Here is a 24503-nt window from a genome sequence, read left to right on the forward strand (position 1 = left end):
TCTGTGAGCAATAGTGTATCCACATACATATAGGCCCTCAGGAAAGAGCAGCTTTTCATAACACAACTTCACAATATCAATCAGAATTTATAAGTTGTGCAGACAGAACCCCAAGTGATCACACTATGAAACCAAAGTTCTTATTAAAATACTATCTATCCAAAGTAGCTTTGGACACATTTATTTATAATTAATTGTTGAAGAACTGTACTGACACGTTAGAGCTAAATTAGATGGTTCATCAAGAGCTATCTCAAGTAATCTGTTTCATAGCCTGAGAAAGTGGGACACGGCTATACCTACACTGCAAACATGTTTCGTAGCCTCTCAATCTAATCCTAAAAAGGTGTAGGTTTGTGGATCGGATTTTGTTATGGAACGACACCTACTCTGCGAGTCAGTAAGGGTTGGGGAAAGGCACAAAGTGATTTTGTCAGTGCAAGGTTATTATTGGAAATAAAATTATGCTTGTGAACGACTGGGTCTGTGTGCCATAAAATGAAAAGTAACAGAGCATTCATTTATGAAAGATAAAGTAGAGCTGTGGCAGTTCGAGCAATATTTGTATAACTGCTTTGACATTAAAGGAGCCATTTTAAAATTGACTTAACAATCCTCTTATGTTGTAAGCTACAGATGTCCACACAAATCAAACAATATGCCATGTTTACCCATGCCATAACTGACATATGAATGCTGATTCTGAGGTCCATTTTCGCAATCTAGAGTTTGAGAGAGAGTGTGTTTGGGTGCATAATTTAATTAGTTAGATTAAGTAGTTAATATTCACACATATCTTTGAAGTGCTATATAAGTATGAGGTATTATCACAATTTATTATTGTAAATCAATGAATGTATTGGTTTGTTTTGTTTGTTATATTTATCTAATTTAAACTAAAATCTAATTTTATTTTATTATCATCTATTACCAATGAATTGATTTTTCTGCTCCCATACATTGTGAAAGAAACAATATTTTTGAGGGAAGATGTCTTCTTGGATTTCTCCGGTTTCCCTCCCCTCTGTTTACTCCTTCACTGTCTCTTCGCCATCAAAAGATCCAAGCTTCTCTGATGCTCCCATTCCCCACAATTATCTTTCAAACCTATGAAATCTGCATCAAATTGAAAAAAGTGTGCTATAAAGGTTTTAAAATATATCTACATATTAAAGTCAGGCTATCTTTAGTACCATAGGTTCTTTCTGCATAAATCTCTGGTGGAGAGAAAAAATATAACTAAAATACATTACATTAAATATCTTTTCTATACATAATAAATTTATGGTCTGACATCTTAAATTATGTTTAACGTATTAAAGAGAGAAAGGAAGATTCAATGGTTAGGGTGGTAGGGGACTTGAGAGACACAGGCTCAATTCCCTGTGTTACCACAGACTACCTGTGTGACCCCAGGCGAGTCACTTTTAGTCTCTCTGTACCTCAGTTCCCCTCCATGTGTTAAATGAGGATTATAGTACCTTCCTATCTCACAGGGATATTGGGAGGAAAAATATATTAAAGATTATGAGGTGCTCAGATACTACAGTAACAGAACATAAAATAGACGGCCTACTAAGGAATGAAATACTGCCTACAATGGCATGTGACTCATTGGCAACTGCCAGTAGCAAAAATCCCCAATGGCCAGAGTCAGGATACTAGATGGGGAGGGCTCTGAATTACTACAGAGAATTCTTTCCTGGGTATCTGCCTGGTGGGTCTTGCCCACATGCTCAGGGTCTAACTGATCACCATATTTGGGGTCAGGAAGGCATTTTCCCCTGGCTCAGACTGGCAGAGACCCTGGAGGGTTTTCACCTTCCTCTGCAGCATGGAGCACAGGTCACTTGCAGGTTTTAACTAATGTAAATGATGAATTCTCTGTAACTTGAAGTCTTTAAATCATGATTTGAGGACCCCTCAGCCAGAGGCTAGGGGTCTATTACAGAAGTGAGTGGGTGAGGTCCTGTGGCCTGCAATGTGCAGGAGGTCAGACTAGGTGATCACAATGGTACCTTCTGACCTTAATCTATGAGTATATCAGAAATGTGTTTAATTTATCAAAAATATTTTACAGTATCAGTTTCTACACTTATAGCCATTGAAGTATTGGACTTCAAATTTGTCACTGATCCAGGATGAAATATTCTATGTACTTTGCCTTGAGCCAGGATAATTTTGGTGTGAAACAGTCTACCAAAAATAGAAAGTCTCATATTCTTAAGAAATGCAGTGTTTCCTTAAGAAAAACATTTACATGATGGCGGGCCATCAACTGATATCTGACTACAAAAATACATACCTGTAGTAGCATCAAGTGTCTTAGTGACTGTAGAGAATATATTTTGCTGGAAATTCAGAAGCCCTACACATTACTCAATGGAGAATCCTGAACCAGTCTGAAATGATCTTTTCCTATTTTCCAAAATGTGTAAAAATAGCATTGTCTCTTACAAGCAAGCAACTGACCGTTGGGACATGAGCATTCAGAAAAACAGTTTTAATTGGCTAATGCTATCCACAGTTACTAAAATGACCAATATCATAGCAGACAAAACAGTCTCTATATTGAAAAGCTAGAATTAGGAACAAAAGTAAAGATCCACTGAAGGGCAAAAATATGGCGTGAACCATGATTGTTTTTGGTCTGGGGAACAAAATATAGAGAGTACAAGTCTGCCACCCTCACTCAGGTTGTGTGATTTCAGTGGCACTACTTTTGGAATTAAGTATTCCTCAATGTGATGAGGGTGGTAGAACCTAGTTCAGAAAGAGAAATAAATCCAGCTCATCACACAGAACAGTCCTGAATTTTTTAATGCTCCAAAAATCAAATAGAGCTAAAGCATTGTCTAACTGGAATTCTGTCTGGTATTGCAACAAGGTACCCTACATTTTTAACTCCTGTCTACAAATCTTAATGGAAAAAGATAAAACATTTGTTTAACTGGAATTCTGTTCATTTTAACTCTTATTTGTTTAAATTGCACTGTCCTTGTCAGACTGGGAATAGAGGCCCTTGTTGATTTTGTGATCCTTACATGCATGTCATTCCTGTATGAGCCCACCAAGTGTTAGAGGCCCATGTGGCTGTAACAGTTGGAGATCCTGCGGTGGTTGCAGATTGGAGGGGAAATTTTTGCCTTAAATCTTTAAGTTTCACAGACTTGCAGGTTATGTCTGAAGCTAAGGACATAAGCATGTTCCACCTTTATGGTGAGGCTACTCATTCAGAAACAATATCATTACCATAGGACCTCACTAATTCAGAAGTTTTGATACTTTTATTAATGAACAATTAAGAATTCCTGTTTTTTATTACTTTATGAAGCTTGTCTTTCTGGAAATGGAATGGCATGTAATTTAAGATGGGGCAGAGTAATTAGGATGGATGACAGATAGATTTTATTTAATTAAACCAGTTTAACTTGAGTCATACTGACAGAAAATCTGTGAGGTTGGCAAGTTCCTAAAAACTGGGAATGTCACAGACAAGCAAATTTTAACTTACAGGCTGCTGCAGACGAAGAGATTACTTAAATGACATTCTTCCAGCTGCCAGAATGAACTGGTGGCAACAGCAGAAGAGTATTTTATCCTAATGTTAATCAAGTACTCTGAAACCTAAATGATAGACTCAAAAGCTACGATAAACTGTAGTCACAAAATTGTATTTGCAAAAGTGGAGGATGAGTTGAGACTTTTTTAAAATTCAGGGCTGATATAGATATCAAACCAACAAAACACTGTGTCCTTTGTCAGACACAGCCTCCCTGAATGAATAATTACCCATGAGCAGCAACTCCTGCAGATCACTACTTCCCTGAGGGCACACCTTGCATCATTACAAAATGCCCTGCCTCATTCAGGGTCTGAACCAAAGCCCACTGTAATCAGTGGAAAGACTCCCATCGACTTCAATGGGCTGTGGATCAAGATAGCATGCACTTTACTTTGCAATGTATGAAGCAGAGCTCCTGGTGGTCACATTAGAAAATGCACATTGTATGATGCAGGATGCTTACAGAGCCCTGCCTCATTTGATGCGTAAACCTTCAGTAAATTTTTGATGATGCAGCTAAATTAGCCATATACACGTGGCCCGCCTTCCTGCCAAATGATAGGTGATCACTGTTTATGTGACGTATGATTTTTTGAAGGCTCATAGCTAAGTCAAATCACAGCCAGTTTTCATCAGAATAATCAAGTGTACTGCTTCTCTGAGTGGTCTATTTCCTATGCTAAATTTTAATTTCTGAATGCAAGCTCTTCTGTTAGTAGTTTTAAATATATATATATAATGGGAAGAGTGTATATTTTACATTCTTGGATTTGAAAATGAGTGAATCGTATTGGCTCAAACTTGTCAAAACCATTCACCTTCTGACTAATACCAGACATGGAACAGTTCTGTCCAATCGATGAAAGTTTCAGAAAAGATATAAGCAAATGAAAATAGGGAGTTAAAAAGGAAAATTGTAGGCAATCAACTCTTTGCAATCACTAACACTTCTGCCATAACAATCCTGCCCACACAACTATTCACTATTCCCTGAGGCACACCAGCAGCCACAGTGGCCCAAATTTGGCAATGGTGATGAGAAAATTTGTAGAGTTTAATCCCACAAATTGTTTACAAATCCAAACTGGTCTTCAAAGGTACAGAACATTTAAGTTTACAGCCTATTAATGTAACTGATACACATATGTAATGATTACCTGCAGTGAAAGTCACAGCCACAGCAGTTGTATGGGCCATAACAATGTGATTGACTGGATAGGAGTGTTGTGCTACCCGACTCGCAGAGGACAGTAGGAAAGCTGTTGACTGACACAGCAGACAACATTTGTGACGGGCAGGCAGCTAAACCTGGAACCAAGAGAGAGAGAAAAAAGCAGCCTTTGCAGCTGCTGAGACCACCACACAAATGAATGCTATACAGCAGGGGTAGTCATTTTGTCAAGGCCCAAATTTCTTGGTCAAGGTAATCAAGGTCCAAACTCCAGAGAAAATAAAACAATAATAAGTAAATAAAAATATATCTGGGTCCGTTCAAAAGCGTCTGGCAGTCCAGATTTGGCTCACGGTTCGCCTATTGACTAGCCCTTCTATACAGGGTCACACAAAGTCCAGAGCCGTCCACAACATTAACAGTGATCATTTCTTCCAGGGCTGCTCCTTGTGTACAAGGGGTGAGCAACATGCTCTATCATAATGGATGCAGCAGACTTCTCTCTTCCTATTCTCGGTGTGCCAGCCCTGTTCCATGGGCAACCGCAGAGAGGTGGTGGGGCTTTGGCCCTGCCTCTTCTATAGCCCCTTTTTTCTAGCTTACTCCCCCCGGTGATCAGGACTTGTGCTCTTTTGAACACAGGAGGTACAGGCATTGTTATCATTAGATGCTCTTGTACAGTCAGAGAAGTGTGTGTGTGGGGGGGGGGGGGGCGGACATTTTGCTGGCACCTCTGCCTTTGCATGAGCGAAGGGCGTCTCTCCTGATCTAACCCTAAATGCATAGCCATTCAGAAACCGCACTGAAGAGCATGGTATAAATACAATACTTAGCTTTGTTGGGGTAAGTAGCATCATGGGCGGCACGTGAGCCCTCCCTTCGGGGAGGCTAGCCACACAGCCCTGCCTCTTCTGCCCAAGGCCCCAGCCCTACCCCCATCTGCGGGAGCCCCAAGTGCCCTGCACCCCATTTGTGGGAGCCCTGAGCACCCTCCCCCCTATCCACTGGAGCCTTAAGTCCCGTCCCCCTGCAGCCAGAGGAGCCCTGGCCGAACCATTCCAGGCCGCCACTTGGCCTCAGCACCGGCCCCAGCATCGGGCCGCCACCTGGCCTCACCACCAGTCTGCTGACTTCCTGCCAGCAGCAGAGCTGAACTCCTGCCAGCTTGGGGGAGAGGGCAGAGCATGCGCAGGGCCAGGGGCTGGCTTATACCCGCCACCCATGGGTAGCATAGATGCTTGGCACAAAGAACATTTTTGTGCTCTACAATATTATAACGTGTGTGCATTTTATTTGGCCATCTGTACAAATTTTCTGTTCATTGCTAGAAATAGCAGAGTATGTGGTGAAAATAATACTGAACATTACTTAGAAGCAATACTGAATAAGGGCACTACTTCCATACCTAATAATGATAAGATGCTCACATTACCTTAGACTTTTCAGCAACTCCTACTAAGCAGCAGTTTTTTTTTACCACATTTAGCACAATATCACTTTGTATTACTCGTGTTACTAAAAGCTTTTGAATATCAATAGGAAAATAATGTTCTCAAACCTTAAATATTATGGAAACCTTGTCTCTGCATATAATACCATAATAATAACAGTAATTTGCATTTCTATGGTGCCCTTCATCTGAGAATCTCAAAGCACTTTACAAACATCAGGCTAGATTCACAGAAACTGGCACATAGAGATGAAAATTACATGTCCCTGAGCTACTCTGGACCCTGGAGCCCCTGGAGAAATTCACACTGAAAGAGGGCAGGCTGCGTTGCTGCCTTCTCCCTCCCTTGGGTTTCCGTGAGCAGGGACCAATTGGAATTAGCAATTGAAGCTCCACAAAAGCCCATTTAGGGTAAGTTGTTAAGGGGACACGGTGAACCAGCTCACTCCCCAGCCTCCATGCTGTAAAGATAGGATTATGGAAGATTATAATTTAGAGACACTCCCTAATAAGGGATAGTATTATGAATACAGGTTTCAGTGGTAGCCATGTTAGTCTGTATCAGCAAAAAAACCCAAAAACTGAGGAGTCCTTGTGGCACCTTAGAGACTAACAAATTTATTTGGGCATAAACTTTTGTGGGCTAGAACCCACTTCATCAGATGCACGAAGTGAAAAATACAGGAGCAGGTATAAATAAATGAAAGGATGGGGGTTGCTTTACCAAGTGTTAGGTCAGTCTAAGGAGATAATCAATTAACAGCAGGATACCAAGGGAGGAAAAATAACTTTTGAAGGCCTAATCTGATGGTATCCAGTTTGCAAATTAATTCCAGTTCTGCAGCTTCACGTTGGAGTCTGTTTTTGAAGATTTTTTTGTTGAAGAATTGCCACTTTGAGGTCTGTTATTGAGTGACCAGAGAGATTGAAGTGTTCTCCTACTGGTTTTTGAATGTTATGATTCCTGATGTCAGATTTGTGTCCATTTATTCTTTTGCGTTTAGACTGTCCAGTTTGGCCAGTGTACATGGCAGAGGGGCATTGTTGAATACAGGAATTTAGAGATGTGCCCTGGAAGCTGGGGTTGAGAACACCATGTAGCTGTGTACAGCAGTTCACCACAGAAGCTCTCTAATTTGTTTATTAAAAGTTGTATTCCTTTCTCATTCACTGGTTTGGTGTTTAATGAACCCCAAGATCATTACATGGTGTCAGAAGTGCTGAATGAGAAGAAAATTGCAGTCATTTTGAAGTTAACTCCTGTGTTTGCAGCTGAAAGCAGAAGGAAGGAGAGTGCGTGGAACAGCAAACAGAGAAGAATAAAGGCTTTTGTATGTACTTTTATAAGGACAATAGTAGCTTGACTAGCTTAAGAAAGGGGAAATAGCCAAAAATGGATGTGTTGCAACTTCCATACAGTCTGCAATTGCCAGGCAATGTTGCAGAGAACTGGGAAAAATTCAGACAGAGATTTGAATTGTATTTAGTAACCATAGGGGCAGCATAAACTGTGAAAGCACAAACCAAAGAGCTGAATTCACCAGAAGGGTTTATCTGTGTATTAAGTACAAAAGAATACAGCCAAAATAGGTCAAGTAAAAAAGTAAAACTGTACTGCTAACAGACCATGGTCTTCAGTGGGCAGGATTGAACCTGGGACCTCTAGAATTTAGTGCATGAGCCTCTACCACATGAGCTAAAAGCCATACGGCCCTTAGCTAAGGCTGTAGAGCAGACTCATTAATCTCTCTCTAAGTGGTCTCACAGGAGAGGTGTGGGTTACAGAACCACTTGCTATGAAAACCACTGCTAGGGGGAAGACTGGGTACAGACAATCAGGTGGAAGGTGTGGATTACGGCATGCCCCAAACAGCCTGTTGCCTCTGGTAAATTCTGTCATAAATGTGGGGAAAATAATCAATGTGCAAAATGCTGCAGATCTCAAATCCAGAAAACTCAAGTGCATTCTGTTGAAGACAACATGGTTGAGGAGTTTTTCATAAACGTACAGAAATCAAGAAAGCCTGATGAGAAGGACTGGATACTGCCAATGAAAGTGAATGAAACAATTATTCCACTGAAACTGGACACGGGCGCTCAGGTTAATATTCTGTCTGAACAAGATTATGAGAGACTGAAAATAAGACCAAAACTGAGCCGAACAAAAATAAAGGTACCTGAGTATTCTGGAACAAATATACTAGTGAACGGGAGGTGCATTACTAGCATCAACAACAAAAACACCATGTACCGGCTCCAATTCATTGTGGTGCCAAAAGAGGTGACACCAATTTTAGGCCTTGCTGCGTGTGAAAGACTCAGTCTGGTAAAACTGGTGCTTTTACTACAAGATCATACCAAACCTGGCTACGAGGCACTCATATGGGAATATCATGACCTGTTTCAAGGAATGGGTTGCTTGTAGGGTGAACATACAATCCAGATAAACAAGCAGGTCCCCCCAGTTATCCATCCATGTAGAAAGGTGCTCTTTGTACTCCATGATAATCTCAAGACTGAGCTTGCAAGGATGGAAGCAATGCAAGTAAACAAAAAATTGAAGAGCCAACAGAATGGGTGAGCTCCCTAGTCATTGTGGAGAGAAGTAACAGCCAATTACACATATAGTTAGATCTGAGAGACCTCAATGAGGCTATAAAACGAGAACATTTCAAGCTACCGAGGGAAGAAATTATGACTCAATATGCAAATGCTCAATATTTCAGTAAATTTGATGCATCCTCAGGATTTTGGCAGCTAAAATTAACTGAAGAAAGCTCAACACTACGCACATTTAATATCCCATTTGGATGATACAGATTATTACTGTGACGGGTTGGACCCCTTGGGAAGCCACCTGATGTGCTGAGATACCACTGAGTCTACCTGTTCTGTCAGCATGGGCCCCCTTTTACCTTTCTTGCTGAGCCAGGCTCTTAAAATCTCCTCTAACACACACACAAGCAGGGCCACACCCAGCTGCAGATCAGCTCTGGGAAGACTCAGCTTCAGGGACTTGCCACAGCACCCAGATGTCTACCCCTCCCCCCCAGAGTACAAACCCAAAATTATATGAACTTCACTTCTTCCCTCAATGCGGAGGAGGCTATGCACAACTTCGCCTCCCCCCCAGTTAAAATAAACATAAACTGGGTTATACTGTAAACCAAACATTAATTTAAACTATAACAGGTGTATTTTAAGTAGTTAAGGAGGTAGCAGACAGAACAAGGCAGATTACTAATCAAATAAAACAGAGCACACAAACTAAGCCTCACAGGCCAAATGCCCTTCCAGCCTGGGTCCAGTTCTTTCCCCCAGGTCAGTCTTAATTGTTTCCAGCAGTCATCTTGGATGGGATAGCAGGGGAGAACTGATGACCTGGATTACCTCACTCCCCACCCTTAAATAGGATTTGTATAAGGCAGGAGTCCTTTGTTTCCTAGTCTGACCCTCCTTCCCTTACAGTGGAAAGTTACAAGAAGTCCCAGGTAATGTTTTAGTATCAGGTGACAAGACCACCTGACTCTGTCAGATTACAGCGTCCATGAGTCAGGGGCAGTATGGAGCGTCCACAGGAAGGCCAAGCTTTTCACAGTCTATTGTCCTTGCTGATGGGCTATCCGACCTGTCTGGCTTTTCCATTGTTGTACCTGAAATATTAGTAGTGGGCGTCAGCCAAAGTAGCATAGTTGAAATACATATACCTAGTCAATATTCCTAACTTCAGATACAGAAGTGATACACGCATACAAATAGGATAATCATATTCAGTAAATCATAACTTTCTAAGGATATCTAATGTGTCATCTTGCATAAAGTATATCTCAATTATGTCAGATATATTCATATCATAAGCATATTTTCATAAAGAATATGGAACAACATGTCACAATTACACTTAACCTTTGGCATAGCTTCAGCACCAGAAGTGTACCACAAAACCATACATATGATCTATGAACATATTAACGGTGTTGACACTTCAATGGATGACATCATCATCTGGGGCTCAACAAAAGGAAGCATGATTGTAGATTTTAGGAAGTCCTGGATGCAAGGAGAGCTGCAAACCTCAAACTAAATAGGGAGAAATGCGTTTTAGGGGTTACAGAACAGACTTTTGTTGGGGACATTATTTCCAATGAAGGTGTAAAACCTGGTAAGAGGATGATTTCTGCCATTAAAATGGTGCCATGTCCCCAACAGTTCCTGGGAATGGTTAATTATCTTGGAAATTCAAACCTAATCTATCTACAAAAGCAGTGGCTTTGAGAAAACTCTTAGAGAATAAAAATGAATGGTATTGGGGTGCAGAGCAGGTCATTGATAAAAACATTAAATAGCATAGGGCCAAGAACCGTTCCATGCATGACCCCACGAGAAACACACCCACTTTATGACAATTCCCTGTTTACAATTACATTTTGAGACATATCAGTCCAGCCAGTTTATAATCAATTTAATGTGTGCCATGTTAATTTTGTATCATTCTAGTTTTTTAATCAAAATGTCATTTGGTAACAAGTCAAATGCCTTACAGATATCTAAGTCTATTACATCAACACTATTACCTTTATCAACCAAACTTGTAATCTCATCAAAAAAGATATCAAGTTAGTTTGACAGGACCTATTTTCCATAAACCCATGTTTTACATACATTACCTTGCACAGGAATTAAGGCATGCTGCAGTGAAATTGTAGGAGAAATCTGTCAGGCAGAATGCAATAAAACCAAGCTTGCACCTGACCAGAGAAACAGGATCAACATAAAAACTCCTGTAAGAAACTTCAATTGGACACCTACTGGTAAAGAAGAATGTTGCAAAGGCCACACTCAATTTGGTTCCTTCTGAATTAGTGAGGTCCTATGGCAGTGATATTATTTCTGAATGAATAGTTTCACCATAGAGATGGAACACGCTTATGTCCCTGGCTTTAGACAGATGCATCGTAAAAATAACCTGCAAGTCTGTGAAATTTAAAGATTTAGGGCAAAATGTTCTCCTCCAATCTGCAAGTGCTGCGGGATCTCCAATTATTACAGCCACATGGGCATCCAATATTCGGTGGGCTCATCCAGGAATGACATGCATGCAGTGATCACAAAAATCAACAAGGGCCTATTCGCACTCTTACAAGGACAGTATAAATTAATCAAATAAGAGTTAAAAATGAATAGAATTAAATCATACTTAGATATAAACACAATGAATACATCCAACAACAGTCAGTCACTAACAATGAGAGCTTTTGTGCTAGGGCAGTCCAAATCGCCTTGGGTTCCAGGGCACCCCTAGGGCAAACACACTATGAGAATAATGGCGTTCGCAAACAGGAATTCTTAAGTCTCTAGGGCTAAGGCTTCCCTGCTCAGGCCCTTCTGCACTTAGTGTTCCCTCTCCCAGGTGAAAGCCTTCCTGCTCAGGCTTGTTCTTAGCTGCCTGCCTCATTCTGTGATCAGTTTCAGAACAATGCAGTTTGAAGGGGCCAAGATGAACACACTCTATATATAAAGGTTTCTTTATGTGATCATATTTTACTAAGGCACCTATATGTAGGGGAAAAAAACAGTTACGATGCTGCTTTGTTTAGTAGTATACTTGTCAGATTTAATCCCTGAAATTTCAAGTGTTAACTCCTATTTTAACCACATGACTGTCATTAAAGGTAAATAGATTGATATGCCCACAATAATATACAGCTCTGAAGTTTCTTGACATCAGTATCATTAGACATCACATACACAACCACACACAGGAAAATAGGATGGTATTATGGTGAAGTGAGGTGTTAAAATACAGAACTGTGCATTTTAGGAGATACCAGCATAAAACTAGTGTGACAGATTGGAGAACCAGTCCCCATGTGCCCATACTCAACAGAATTTCAACATAAATAATTACTTGATCCATGTATACTCAAGCTTTCTATGTTCCCAATTTAAAAGAGACTTTGTTTTCTGAAAGTTCACAATTTTTATTCGAAGGGTAATATTTTTAATATGGTACAAGTTTAAGGCCTGATTCAAAGCCCGTTAAAGCCAATGGAAAGACTCCAGATGACTTTAGTGGGCTTTAGACTAGGCCCTAAATTTGTACCATATAAGCCCACTACCCATTGAAATCAATAGTTGTTTTTTCCATTTACCTCAATGGGCTTTGGATCAAGTCCTTCGAGTCCAATTCTGCCCTCAGATAAATGTAAACCAGGGGTCAGCAACCTTTCAGAAGTGGTGTGCCGAGTCTTCATTTATTCACTCTAATTTAAGGTTTCGCGTGCCAGTAATACATTTTAACGTTTTTAGAAGGTCTCTTTCTATAAGTCTATAATATATAACAAAACTGTTGTTCTATGTAAAGTAAATAAGGTTTTTAAAATGTTTTAGAAGCTTCATTTAAAATTAAATTAAAATGCAGAGCCCCCCAGACCGATGGCCAGGACCCGGGCAGTGTGAGTGCCAATGAAAATCAGCTCGTGTGCCGCCTTTGGGACGCGTGCCATAGGTTGCCTACCCCTGATGTAAACAATTCCCATTAAAGCCAATGAGTGTGGCATGTGAGTATCCTAAGGCAGAATTTTATCCCCTGTATTGTGCTTATAACCTAACACCAGATAATTTTAATGCATCAATCTTTCATGGTTAAATTCATTCAGACTCACAGACTTTTAAGGTTAGATGATCATCATGCTCATCTAGTCTGACCTCCTGCACATTGCAGGCCACAGAATCTCACCCACCCACACCTGTAATGGACCCTTAACATCTGGCTGAGATACTGAAGTCTGCAAATCATGTTTAAAGACTCCAAGTTACAGAGAATCCACCATTTACCCCAGTTTAAACCTGCAAGTGACCTGTGATCCATGCTACTGAGGAAGGTGAAAACCCCCCAGGATCTCTGCCAATCTGACCTGGGGCAAAATTCCTTCCCGAACAGGCTGTGTGTGAAAACCTCTAGATTGCAACTACATTGCCTCAGTCACTGCCCCTCACATCCCCTATGCATAGGTTTGGGGGCAAGGAATGTGCACAAGCAGTGTGGGTGTTTTACAGGATGTAAGGTCATGAGCAGAATCTCTGCAGTGGCATTAATTTCACCTTCTGTAAACTACAGAAAGAGATTAATTCAATAAAAAGACAATTTTCTTTCATTTGATAAAGCAGACTAGCAAAAGGTCTTGAAAACAAGGCAATTTACAAACAATTATTGTCATACAATTAAATGATGTGAAGGAAGAAGCTGTAGACAAAGCACATTACAGACACCAAAATTAAGTCTGAAAATTACTTCTACAGAAGACCAAAGCTCATTACAGCTAAACACAAGCAAATAGCAAAGCCTGCAATGACAAGAATTGTTACTGTAATCAAAATTAATTTGAAATAACATATTATTGAACCTAGAGTAGGTTTCCTGGGTGATCTGTGCAAAACAAATTATAACATAAAAATTATCCTCAGGACCGATACTAGGCTATCAAGCAGATGTATGCAAAAAATTCCATGAAAATTAATGAATCTGAATATATTAATTCATACTTCAAAAATGTTAAGGCATTGCACTTAAAAACAAATAGAGAAATGGAAAATATTTTAACAATTATTTCATGTGCATTCTGGCAATTCTAGTAGTTTTTCTGGCACTATTAGAACAAAGAAAAACAACCCGGACATGCTACTGAACCACTAGGGGCACTGAATCTGTGACAATCGATAATACCACAGGCTATCTCAGACATTTTGTCTCCCAACTAAGCTACATATCAAAGTAGTGGAAGCAAAAGAAATAGGATACTTTAGCTGATAGTTTGAGCAGACACAAAGCACAGGAGGACCACATAAAAATAAGTGAAAATGAACATAAGAGTGCATTAAAAAAAAAAAAATCACACATACAATACCGTGTACGTGATAGTTAACAACTACTAAAGAAAAAAAAAATCAGACAGTTGTAACAAGGCATTTGTTGCTGAAATGAGTGAATTGCATGAAAAGATGCTGAAAGGAAATTGTTTGCTGCTGAGGGAAACTCCAATATGATCCACATCATATTAAAGAAATCCAAATAACGAATATAATGATTCTTTACATTTATACAGCACCATTCTCAGAAGATATTAAGAGCAGTACAAACATTAACTAATTGACTTTTACAGCACTCCTGTGAGGTAGGGTTAGGTTCTTGTGAACTCCTGGTTTCAAATCTTAAGAAATCTGGATAATTTTTTCTAAGATTATATATAGGGCCCTTCCAAATTCACGGCTGTGAAAAACACATCACGGACAATGAAATCTGATCTTCCCCGTGAAATCTGGTGCCCAGCCAGGGGCTCCTACCCTGCACCAGGACTCCCAGCTGCTAGTCCCAGACTTCCTCTTCCCCTGGAGGGGTTGCTCCTGGGGTGGATCAGACCCACCTCCACCATGTGACCTCCAGAAAAAGAAAGAGGAGAACCCATGTAACCCATGATGGAGCAGGTCATCAAGGAATCCATTTTGAAGCACTTGGAGGAGAGGAAGGTGATCAGAAACAGTCAACATGGATTCACCAAGGGCAAGTCATGCCTGACCAACCTGATTGCCTTCTATGGTGAGATAATTGGCTCTGTGGATAAGGGGAAAGCGGTGGACGTGATATACCTTGACTTTAGCAAAGCTTTTGATACGGTCTCCTACAGTATTCTTGCCAGCAAGTTAAAAAAGTATGGATTGGATGAATGGACTATAACATGGATAGGAAGCTGGCTAGATTGTCAGGCTCTAAGGGTAGTGATCAACGGCTCGATGTCTAGTTGGCAGCCGGTATCGAGCGGAGTGCTCCAGGGGTCTGTCCTGGGGCTGGTTTTGTTCAACATCTTCATTAATGATCTGGATGATGGGATGGATTGCACCCTCAGAAAGTTTGTGGATGACACTATGCTGGGGGGAGAGGTAGATATGCTGGAGGGTAGGGATAGGGTCCAGAGTGACCTAGACAAATTGGAGGATTGGGCCAAAAAAAATCTGATGAGGTTCAACAAGGACAAGTGCAGAGACCTGCACTTAGGATGGAAGAATCCCATCCATCGCTACAGGCTGGGGACCAACTCGCTAAGCGGTAGTTCTGCAGAAAAGGACCTGGGGATTACAGTGGATGAGAAGCTGGATAGGAGTCAACAGTGTGCCCTTGTTTCCAAGAAGGCTAACGGCATATTGGGCTGCATTAGTAGGAGCATTGCCAGCAGATCAAGGGAAGTGATTATTCCCCTCTATTTGGCACTGGTGAGGCCACATCTGGAGTATTGCATCCAGTTTTGGTCCCCCCACAACAGAAAGGATGTGGACAAATTGGAGAGAGTCCAGTGGAGGGCAATGAAAATGATTAGGGAGTTGTGGCTCATGACTTAAGAGGAGAGGCTGAGGGAACTGGGGTTATTTAGTCTGCAGAAAAGAAGACTGAAGGGGGATATGATAGCATCCTTCAACTATCTGAAGGGGGGTTCCAAAGAGGATGGAGCTCGGCTGTTCTCAGTGGTGGCAGATGACAGAACAAGGAGCAATGGTCTCAAGTTGCAGTGGGGGAGGTCTATCTTGGATATTAGGAAAAACTATTTCACTAGGAGGGTGGTGAAGCACTGGAATGGGTTATCTAGGGAGGTGTGGAATCTCCATCCTTAGAGATTTTTAAGGCCTGGCTTGACAGAGCTCTGGGTGGGATGATTTAGTTGGGGTTGGTCCTGCTTTGAGTAGGGGGTTGGACTTCTATGATTTGATGAACCTCTCCCAGCTTCAGGAAGCTGCACAGCTCGAGCTGTCACCTCCTGATGGTGTCAGGGAAACCAAACATATGGTAACCCACCCCCCATACCCTGCAACCTCCACTTTTGCACTGCTGCTGGCAGTGGTGCTGGCTTTAGAACTGGGTGTCTGCCTAACTCTGAAGGCAGTGCCCTTGCCAGCAGCAGGGCAGAAGTAAGGCTGGCAATCCCATGACCCCTCCTTACAATAGCCCTGCGACACTCCCCCCCACTGACCATCTTTTGGGTCAGGACCCCTACGGTTATAACACTGAAATTTCAGATATAAACACGGGAAAATGTGAAACTAATTTAAAATCCCCCTGGCTATGAAATTGACCAAAATGGACTCTGAATTTGGTAGGGCCCTAATTATTTAGAACTATTCTTTCCATGCTAGAAAAACAGTTTTGTCTTCATATGAAAAATCTACCCGACTCCACTGGTCAAAAATTCCACATAAGGCTGTAGCAACACCAGCATGGTACATTGTTGCATCATATGTGGGGATGCACAGTAATATGACCACAGCAGCTTTGCAAAGTCTATTTATAGTACCTGGGTAAAATCCTGAGCCCAATGAAATCAGTGGAAAAGCTCCCATAGATTTTGCATGGGTCACAAGGATTTCACTCAAACTTAATTTTGTGCTTATAAAAGGAACTAGATCAACATCTCTGCTGATCCATATCTCCATTTATGCACAAAACAAGCACCACTTGAATACATTTCCTGCTCTGGTCAGTTTGGATCTAGAGCTGCATTTTCCCTGGGATTTCGATTCTGTCATTGTAAACATAGGGGCTACCTAGGAAGTTCAGATTCAGATCCTAAATTTCTCCATAGAGATGATCAGATGCAGGATTTTGGTTCATGCCTCTCTCCAATATAATTAATAGACTTCGCTCAGTCTGAACAGCAGCTTCCCCTTTTTCTCATGTTCCTACTGCCCTGAGGTTTTTCATCCTCCTCTAGCCTCTCCCCACGGAAGAGTCTGAAAATGTTCTAAGAAATTCACTGTATTAAGTGTGACAGAAGTGAGAATGCTCTGTAACAATTTATGAATATTGTATGTTGACCTGATTATTTGGATGTTTACTGTATGAAGAAATATGTCAGTTTACTTTAATAAGAGGATTGTCTGGACAAGCAAGCAGGAAGGGAAATAATGGGTTAAGATAAGCCAACCTTGGGAAAACACTTATGGGTTGTTAAAAGACAATACTCAAACTGTTAGAATTTTCAAAACTATCTCCTGGCTCTGGCCAACTTACAGAACTGTTTTTGATAAGCAGGGCCAACATCTGAGAATCAGAGGATCAAAAGGATTATGGGAATTTTAAAGGAGCACTATTTCAAGAAGAGGGCAGTTGTTTAGAGGAATTGTTCGGGGGGAGCAAACTAACATACAGGGACCCGCTGGGTGTCTAAAGAAGTTAGGCCTGCTTAGGTTACCATCAGAGGATGGTAAAACTTTAGGTTAGATAGACATGCATGTAGGCTGTTTGTGGTTTCAAAATCCTCTTTCCAAATGTTTTGTTCCTACTGAATGGTTTGCTACTGTATACCACTGGTCAGAGACTCCAGAAGGGAAGAACCATAGACAACTGAACTCAGTTGGGCCTGCTGGGTAAGCGTGGTCGATACACAGTATTGTAGCCCAGGGCCTGGTCCAAGAGTGGGAGAATTGTGGAATCCCATGCTAGGAGAAGTAAAGGGGGTACACTCAGAAACAGAAAGGAGACAGAAGGGCAGCTAGCCCTGTAATAATGACAGTATATCTGCAGCCGTCAAGTAGCAGTTTTTTTTTTTTTGCAGTGCTGTATTTTAAAACTAAAAATTGAGATGGCTATTATATTACATCACTCTGCATTAAGAATAGTACTTGCCTGCTGCAGAAAACAAACAACAAAGAGGAAGAAATGAAGTGCCACTGGCAACAAAGCAGCAGCAACAGGGCAAAAAGCCCAGGACGGCAGGAATATGGGAGGGGGGGGAATCAGGAATTCAAACTTTCCTTGTCTAATCAAAAGAAGCACAATAGTCTATTTGTATAATTACTTCATTCATCTATAACTAAGGCTACGATTTAGTCATGGAGGTCACGGAAGTCAACGAATCTGTGACTTCCTGTGAGCTCCGTGACTTCAGCCTGTGGTGGTCGGCAGCTGCAGGTCCCCCGCAGCTCGTGGGGACTGGGAGCTCTTGGGGCCACCAGAGGCGGTGAGGGTACCCCGCAGCTCCTGGTCACCACAGGAACCCCCGGAGCTGCTGGCCACAACGGGCCCTTGGAGCTGCAGGCAGCGGGGGTACCCTGTAGCTCCTGGCTGACATGGGAGGCGGGGGCACCCCCACAGCTCCTGACCCCCACAGGCAACAGGGGGACCCCTGGAGTTGAGGGGGCAGGGGTACCCCCAGCTGCTGCAGGCGGCTCCTAGCCCCTGCACAGCTGCCCTGCTTCAGGTGATGTGGAGTCCCACAGATCCCCATTTTGTCCCGGATATTTTAAGTAAAGGTCAGACAGGTCACCGCTTCCATGAATTTTTCTTTTTTGCCCATGATCTGTCTGTGCCTTTATTTAAAATATCTGTGACAAAAATCTTAGCCTTATCTAAAACCATCCACATGTAGGTAATGCAATACTGTATTTCTCAGTAAAATACAGAAGAGAGGATTCCAGATGGTGTCTCAGCTAAAAATTATTCAGCAAGACCAAATCATTGACAAAAATGGCCTGTTTTAATGGATTATGTCATGTCTGAAAGGAAAACAATGACAAACATACAAAGAAGTAGTTTATCTTTCCTCCTCTCTCCCTAACCTTTTCCAATTTTTATTATTTGTGTGAATGTTTTCTTTATGAACATTGTATGATCTATCTACAGGGCAACTGTTTATGTGTTTTCCAATGTATGTGTTTTTAGGGGCTTAATATATACCTTGGGTTGTTTTTTTGTTGGTTTGTTTTTGTGGTGTTGGTACTTTCATTTTAACTAGATTTTTTGTCTGTTCCTTATTTTACCCCTGGCCCAATTTCTTCTGATTGCTAACCCCATCTGCCTGATTATACGTACTAAGAGAACTAGTATGTTTGTTGGTTCAACAATCTTTGGATAGCTGGTAGGCAGGGCCGGATTAACCCAGAGGTTAATAAAGCTATAGCCTTACATCCTCCTATTTTTAGGCCCTACTTGTCAGGCAGAGGCACGGCTGGGACCAGGTGAGCGGGGGAGGGGAATCGATCTTGTTCACGCAGCCAGGGCTGGCTCCAGCTTTTTTGCCGCCCCAAGCGGCAAAGAAAAAAAAACACCCCCCCCCCCCCCCTGTGATCGGCAGCACTTCAGCGGCTGTTCTACCGCGCTGCTTCATTCTTTGGTGGCAATTCGGCGGCCGGTCCTTCCCTCCGAGAGGGACTGAGGGACCTACTGCCAAATTGCCGCCGAAGACCTGGACGTGCCCCCCCTTTCCACTGGTCGCCCCAAGCACCTGCTTCCTGCGCTGGTGCCTGGAGCCATGCACGCAACCCTGCTGGAGTGCTCCTGCCAGCAGGAAAGGCAAAGCAGCCCCCTCTGGCTTGGAAGGAGCTCAGCCAGCAGCCTGCTGCTTCCGCTCCCTCCCATCTGCATCTCCCCGCACTGCAGGAACGCACTGCCAGGTATCCGGTTAACACTGGTGACTGGACACAAAAAATCTGGTTACCACAGGAAGCCATGCCAGCCATGGGTGTAGTTTGAGCAGGCATTGTCGTCGTCCCCCCAGCACTCCCCACTCTCGATTTCTCCGGAGCTCTGCTAAGCTGTCAGGGAGGGAAGAAGCTCCCTCTGTCCCTCTCCTCCACTAGGCTGGCAGGAAGCTCCAGGACACTACCTCATGGGTCCTAGTGCCCGTCACCATCATCTTCTGTGTGTGCTGGGTCCCATTTCTGGACAACTGGTGAGTGCCTGCGAGGGGGCAGGGCAAGATGGTGGAGGTGGGGGGAAGAGGCAGTACTGGAGCGATAGGGTGGGAAGCTTTCACAGAACCCGCATACACTCTATCCAGCTCCAGACAGAACTATTGCCCCTCCCATGTATAAGGAACGAATTCCCACACATTAGTAGGAAAAACGAAACAAAAGATCCCATTCTGGATACCAGTACTTTAACTTTTACAGTACCTTCCATCGAGGGGCTTTAGATTTATGATGCACTGTGTTCAATACTGTATTGAAATGTACTAATAATCAAAGAAATCCAATTTTCTTCTTTGATGTATTTTTCTGTACTGGGATGCACAGGCAAACAAGTTCTTTCCTTATGCTCAGCCTAGCTCCACAGGCCAATGCATCTTTGTACTTTTAAGCAGTTGCTCTGGAGGAAGCTCAATACACAATGTTGTAGGTTTCTCCCTCAAGGATTTTAAATCCACTTCTTAGCAGGCTATGATAGAAAGACTGGCTGAATAGGGCAGGTTCTGTCCATTTGCTGGGTCTCTAGCAGTTCAATCCATCATAAAGGTACCTCACATTTGATTTCTGTTGAGTTTCATTCCAAAAATTTAAAGCTAAATAAACCTGAAGTTAGTTCTCATTTTTCTGCCCCAACTCAAACTAACTTCTTTCCCAAGTGGAAAATGTTGGGTAAACATGGAATGTGTATGATTTAAGAAAGGAAAGCGAACAGGTCAATTCTTGCTGACAATTACACCTGTGTAGCCTTATTGACTTCAGGGAGAACAGATTTTTGCACAAGAATAGATTTTGGTCCCTTCTGCTTTTTCACACCTGATATAAGCAGAATCTCTTTCACATTCCTTCCCTAAACTCTGAGCACTTTAAGGGAAAAAAATAAGTAAGGTTTGCTTGATTTACACATGCAAACGAACAGGAAGCTCTCCCTTCATTCTACACCAGCCTTAAACGAACATGAGACCTGATGTAACAAGAGTGTCACTACAGCAGCCTTGGTTGGACTGTTCTTTTGAAAGATCCTTGATTCTTTTAAGATGCTGATTTTCAATTAAGTCTTTTTGTTCAGTGGGGGCAGAGAACACAACAGGGAATAACTCTGTTTTGTCAACTCCTAGTCATTCAAAAGCTGGTAAAGTATTATAATAAGTTTGTTTAATGTTTGTACAGTGATTTTGAAGAGTTAACATAGTACAGAAATGCTAAATATTATGACGGGGCAACCATCTAAAGATCTGTGCCACTTCTAGCTGTTACCTTTTTTTTTTTTTTTTTTTTTTTTTTTACAGAAAGCTTAAAACAAATGCAAACTGTAGGGGGCTGGTCACACAGAACTCATGCTTAGAAAACCTCATGTCAGAGCTGCTGATCACACATTCTAGAATAGATAATACTTAGTCCTGCCATGAGGTCCCTTCCAGTCCTATGATTCTATTCTATGATTCTAATTGTGGAAGAGCTTGGTGACAGAATGGCCTGATGTGGTGAATCACTGGAGATTAACTACACAAACTGGGTATCACCCCACAAATAATATTTGGGTTCAATGTGAAAACAATAATTCATTGTCCTCAGCCAGTGCAACCCTGGAAGGCAGCTTTCAGAGCAAGACAGCCTAAAATACAATGCCACCCAATGTAATTTTCCCACTACTACTTCCTCTACTTCAGTGGATTTTACACCTGAGTGGTTTTCTTTTACATAATAAAAGTTGGCTGCCTCCCAGACTGCAGTCAGACTGAGATAGGGTATGTGGTGTAGAATCCAAAGCTTGGGGGAAACACCTGCAGGGCTTGGCTTTGCACTGTACCATGTGGAGAGCTGAGGGTAGAAGCACAAGGTTGAAAGGGGTGAGCAGGATGGGGAATGTTACAGTGTTCATCCTCAAAGATGAGCACTCCACTACCTAGGAGGAAGGAGGCCTAAGAGAAGGACAGTGTAGCATCCCTCGTGCTACCTCTTACTCAGAAGTATCTCTTTGAATAATTGAGTGTAGTGAGAGTAGAATAAACATTAATTTTACATAAATAAATAATATGTAAATATCTATGTAGGTAAATGTTTGATGATTTCATAATTTTTTTTTCAATATGTAATCCATACTTAGTCCCTTCCCTCCCATTAGCCTTAGGCCCCTCATAACCTTAATCTGACCCTGCTGGTAGTCCAGAATTCACACAATTTATTAACCACGTTTGAGAAGCAGATCCAAATGAAACTCTTGAGTACTGTTTCTCACAACTAGTAAATGCCATAGACAAATGTTATAGAGAAGATAGTACTTAAAGAGTTTCCAAGCCCTGGAATGCCCAGTTCAATTCAGTGATTTAATTACAGTATCTCTTCCAAATAGTCTAATATTTTTAAAGACTCTCTGTACTGCAGTTATCTGTAACAATGAGTCATGGTAGCTTCCTTCCCCAACCCATTTTCATAATAATAAAAACATTAAGTATTATTCTTTCCATGTGGCATTTAATAGTACATGTGATCTGGATTTTTCTGTACAACTCAGGGCTTTGGAGTGGAACCTGGAGCTGGAGTGCAGAGCAGCTCCGGAGCAGAGGAGCTGCAGGTTTTTGCCTGGAGCTGGAGTGGAGCCAGAGCACAGCTCCAAAGCCCTACATTTGTTTACTATAAATATAGGGGATAGATTTATAATGGGACATAGCTCAGTTTAAGTACCCAAGTCCAACTGTAAGTCAATGGGAGTTGGATATCCAATGCCCACCTTTGAAAACCTCCTCCATGGTTTTACAGGTTTTGGCTTCTCAATATACTTTGGTTATATATAAATACGATTATATTTTGAACATAGTATATACAGTAATACATGATAATATAATCAGAAAATAGCACAGTACATTACATTTGAAGTAAACCACATAGTTATGTAGTTGCCTATTTTATATCACGTTTTCCATTAAACTCTTCTGTGTCACATTTGAACTTTAATATTACATTTTGCACACAGATAATCTGATAAATTGTTAAACCACAATCCACATCACACAGGGTGTGTAGAAGGACAATACAGCAGGATCCTAATCCAAAGCCCACTGAAGTCAATGGTAAGACTCCCATTGAGTTCAGTGGCTTTGCAGGAGGCCCCAGCAGCAGGAGTCTCCAGGCAGGGCTGGCTTTAGGAAGTGCAGGGCCCGATTCGAACATTTTCGGCGGGGCCCCGGCAGGGATGACTAAAGTAAAAAAAAGCCTTTCATTTCTTATCAACCAGTTCCCTATAAAAAGTTCTGATTTAAGGGATGTGCCACAGTATGTATTTTTTGTACCAACAGGGTTACCATACGTCCGTATTTTCCCGGGAGGAATTTTTAAATTTTAAAATTTTTAAAATTCCTCCCGGACGGCGATCTAAAAACCAAAAAGCTTGACATGTCTGGGAAAATACAGATGTATGTTAACCCTACCTAAAGTTCTTTTTTAAAAAGATGGGCCTGAACTAGAAATGAGCTCTGTTTCACTTGTGTGGGTCCCCACCACTCCCTGCGGGTGTGCTAGGGTGACCAGATGTCCCGATTTTATAGGGAAAGTCCTGATTTTGGGGTCTTTTTCTTATATAGGATCCTATTACCCCCACCCCCTGTCCTGATTTTTCACACTTGCTGTCTGGTCACCCTAGGGTATGCACATGTGTGGGTCCCAGCTGCTCCCTGCCCCCCTCATTGAAGCAGGTGTGGAGGGTTACTGCCCTGGGAACTGCAGGGCACCAGTGGACATGGGGCTGGCTGGAGGCAGGGCAGGGGCTGACTGGAGGTAGGGTCTGGCTGCAGGCAGGGCAAGGGGTGCAGGGCTGGCTGGAGGCAGGGGTGTGTGGGGTGGGCTGGCTGGCTTCAGGCAGAGCCAAAGGGGGGCGTGGCATGGGTTGGCAGGGCTGGAGACAGAGGAGTGCGGGACTGGCTGGCTTCAGGCAGGAGGGTGCAGCAGGGGTTGGCTGGAGACAGGGCAGGAGATGTGGGGCTGGCTACAGGCAGGACAGGGGGTGCAGGGCTGTTGTGGGTAGGGCACGGGGGTTTCTGGAGCTGGCTGGCTTCGGGCAGGGCCGCAGGGGGGTGCGGCAGGGGTTGGCTGGAGACAGGGCCAGAGGTGCAGCAGGGGCTGGCTGTGGGCAGGGGGTGCAGGGCTGGCTGTGGGCAGCGGCAGGGGCTGGCTGGAGACAGGCTGGCTGCGGGCAGGGCAGGGGGTGTGGGGCTGGCTGTGGGCAGGGCAGGGGGTGCGGGGCTGGCTGGAGACAGGGACTGGTGCGGGCAGGGCAGGGGGTGCGGGGCAGGCTGGAGACAGGGGCTGGCTGCGGGCAGGGCAGGGGATGCGTGGCAGGCTGGAGACAGGGGCTGGCTGCGGGCAGGGAAGGGCAGGGGGTGGGGGGCTGGTGAGGGCAGAGGGTGGGGGTACAGCCCACCCTGTATGGTAAGTGCCCCCTCCTTCCTCCCCCACCGGGGTAGCAGCAGCAGCCCAGGGGTTTTTTAAGGGCCCAGGCTCCCCTGCTTCCACCGCCCCGGCCCTTTAAATAGCCACAGGAGCTCTGGGAAAGCGACGGGGCTCCCGCGGCTATTTAAAGGGCCGGGGTGGTA

The 24503-nt window shown here is 42.8% G+C and overlaps 1 protein-coding gene across 1 annotated transcript in view; it reads right to left on the bottom strand.

Annotated features, from left to right (window-relative positions):
• Positions 1–24503, bottom strand: part of NWD2 (NACHT and WD repeat domain containing 2) — a 142541-nt gene that overhangs the window by 95112 nt on the left and 22926 nt on the right. The window lies entirely within an intron of this gene.

The sequence above is a fragment of the Chrysemys picta genome, chromosome 5 (genome assembly GCF_011386835.1).
Source record: "Chrysemys picta bellii isolate R12L10 chromosome 5, ASM1138683v2, whole genome shotgun sequence".
NCBI classification, from domain to species: Eukaryota; Metazoa; Chordata; order Testudines; family Emydidae; genus Chrysemys; species Chrysemys picta.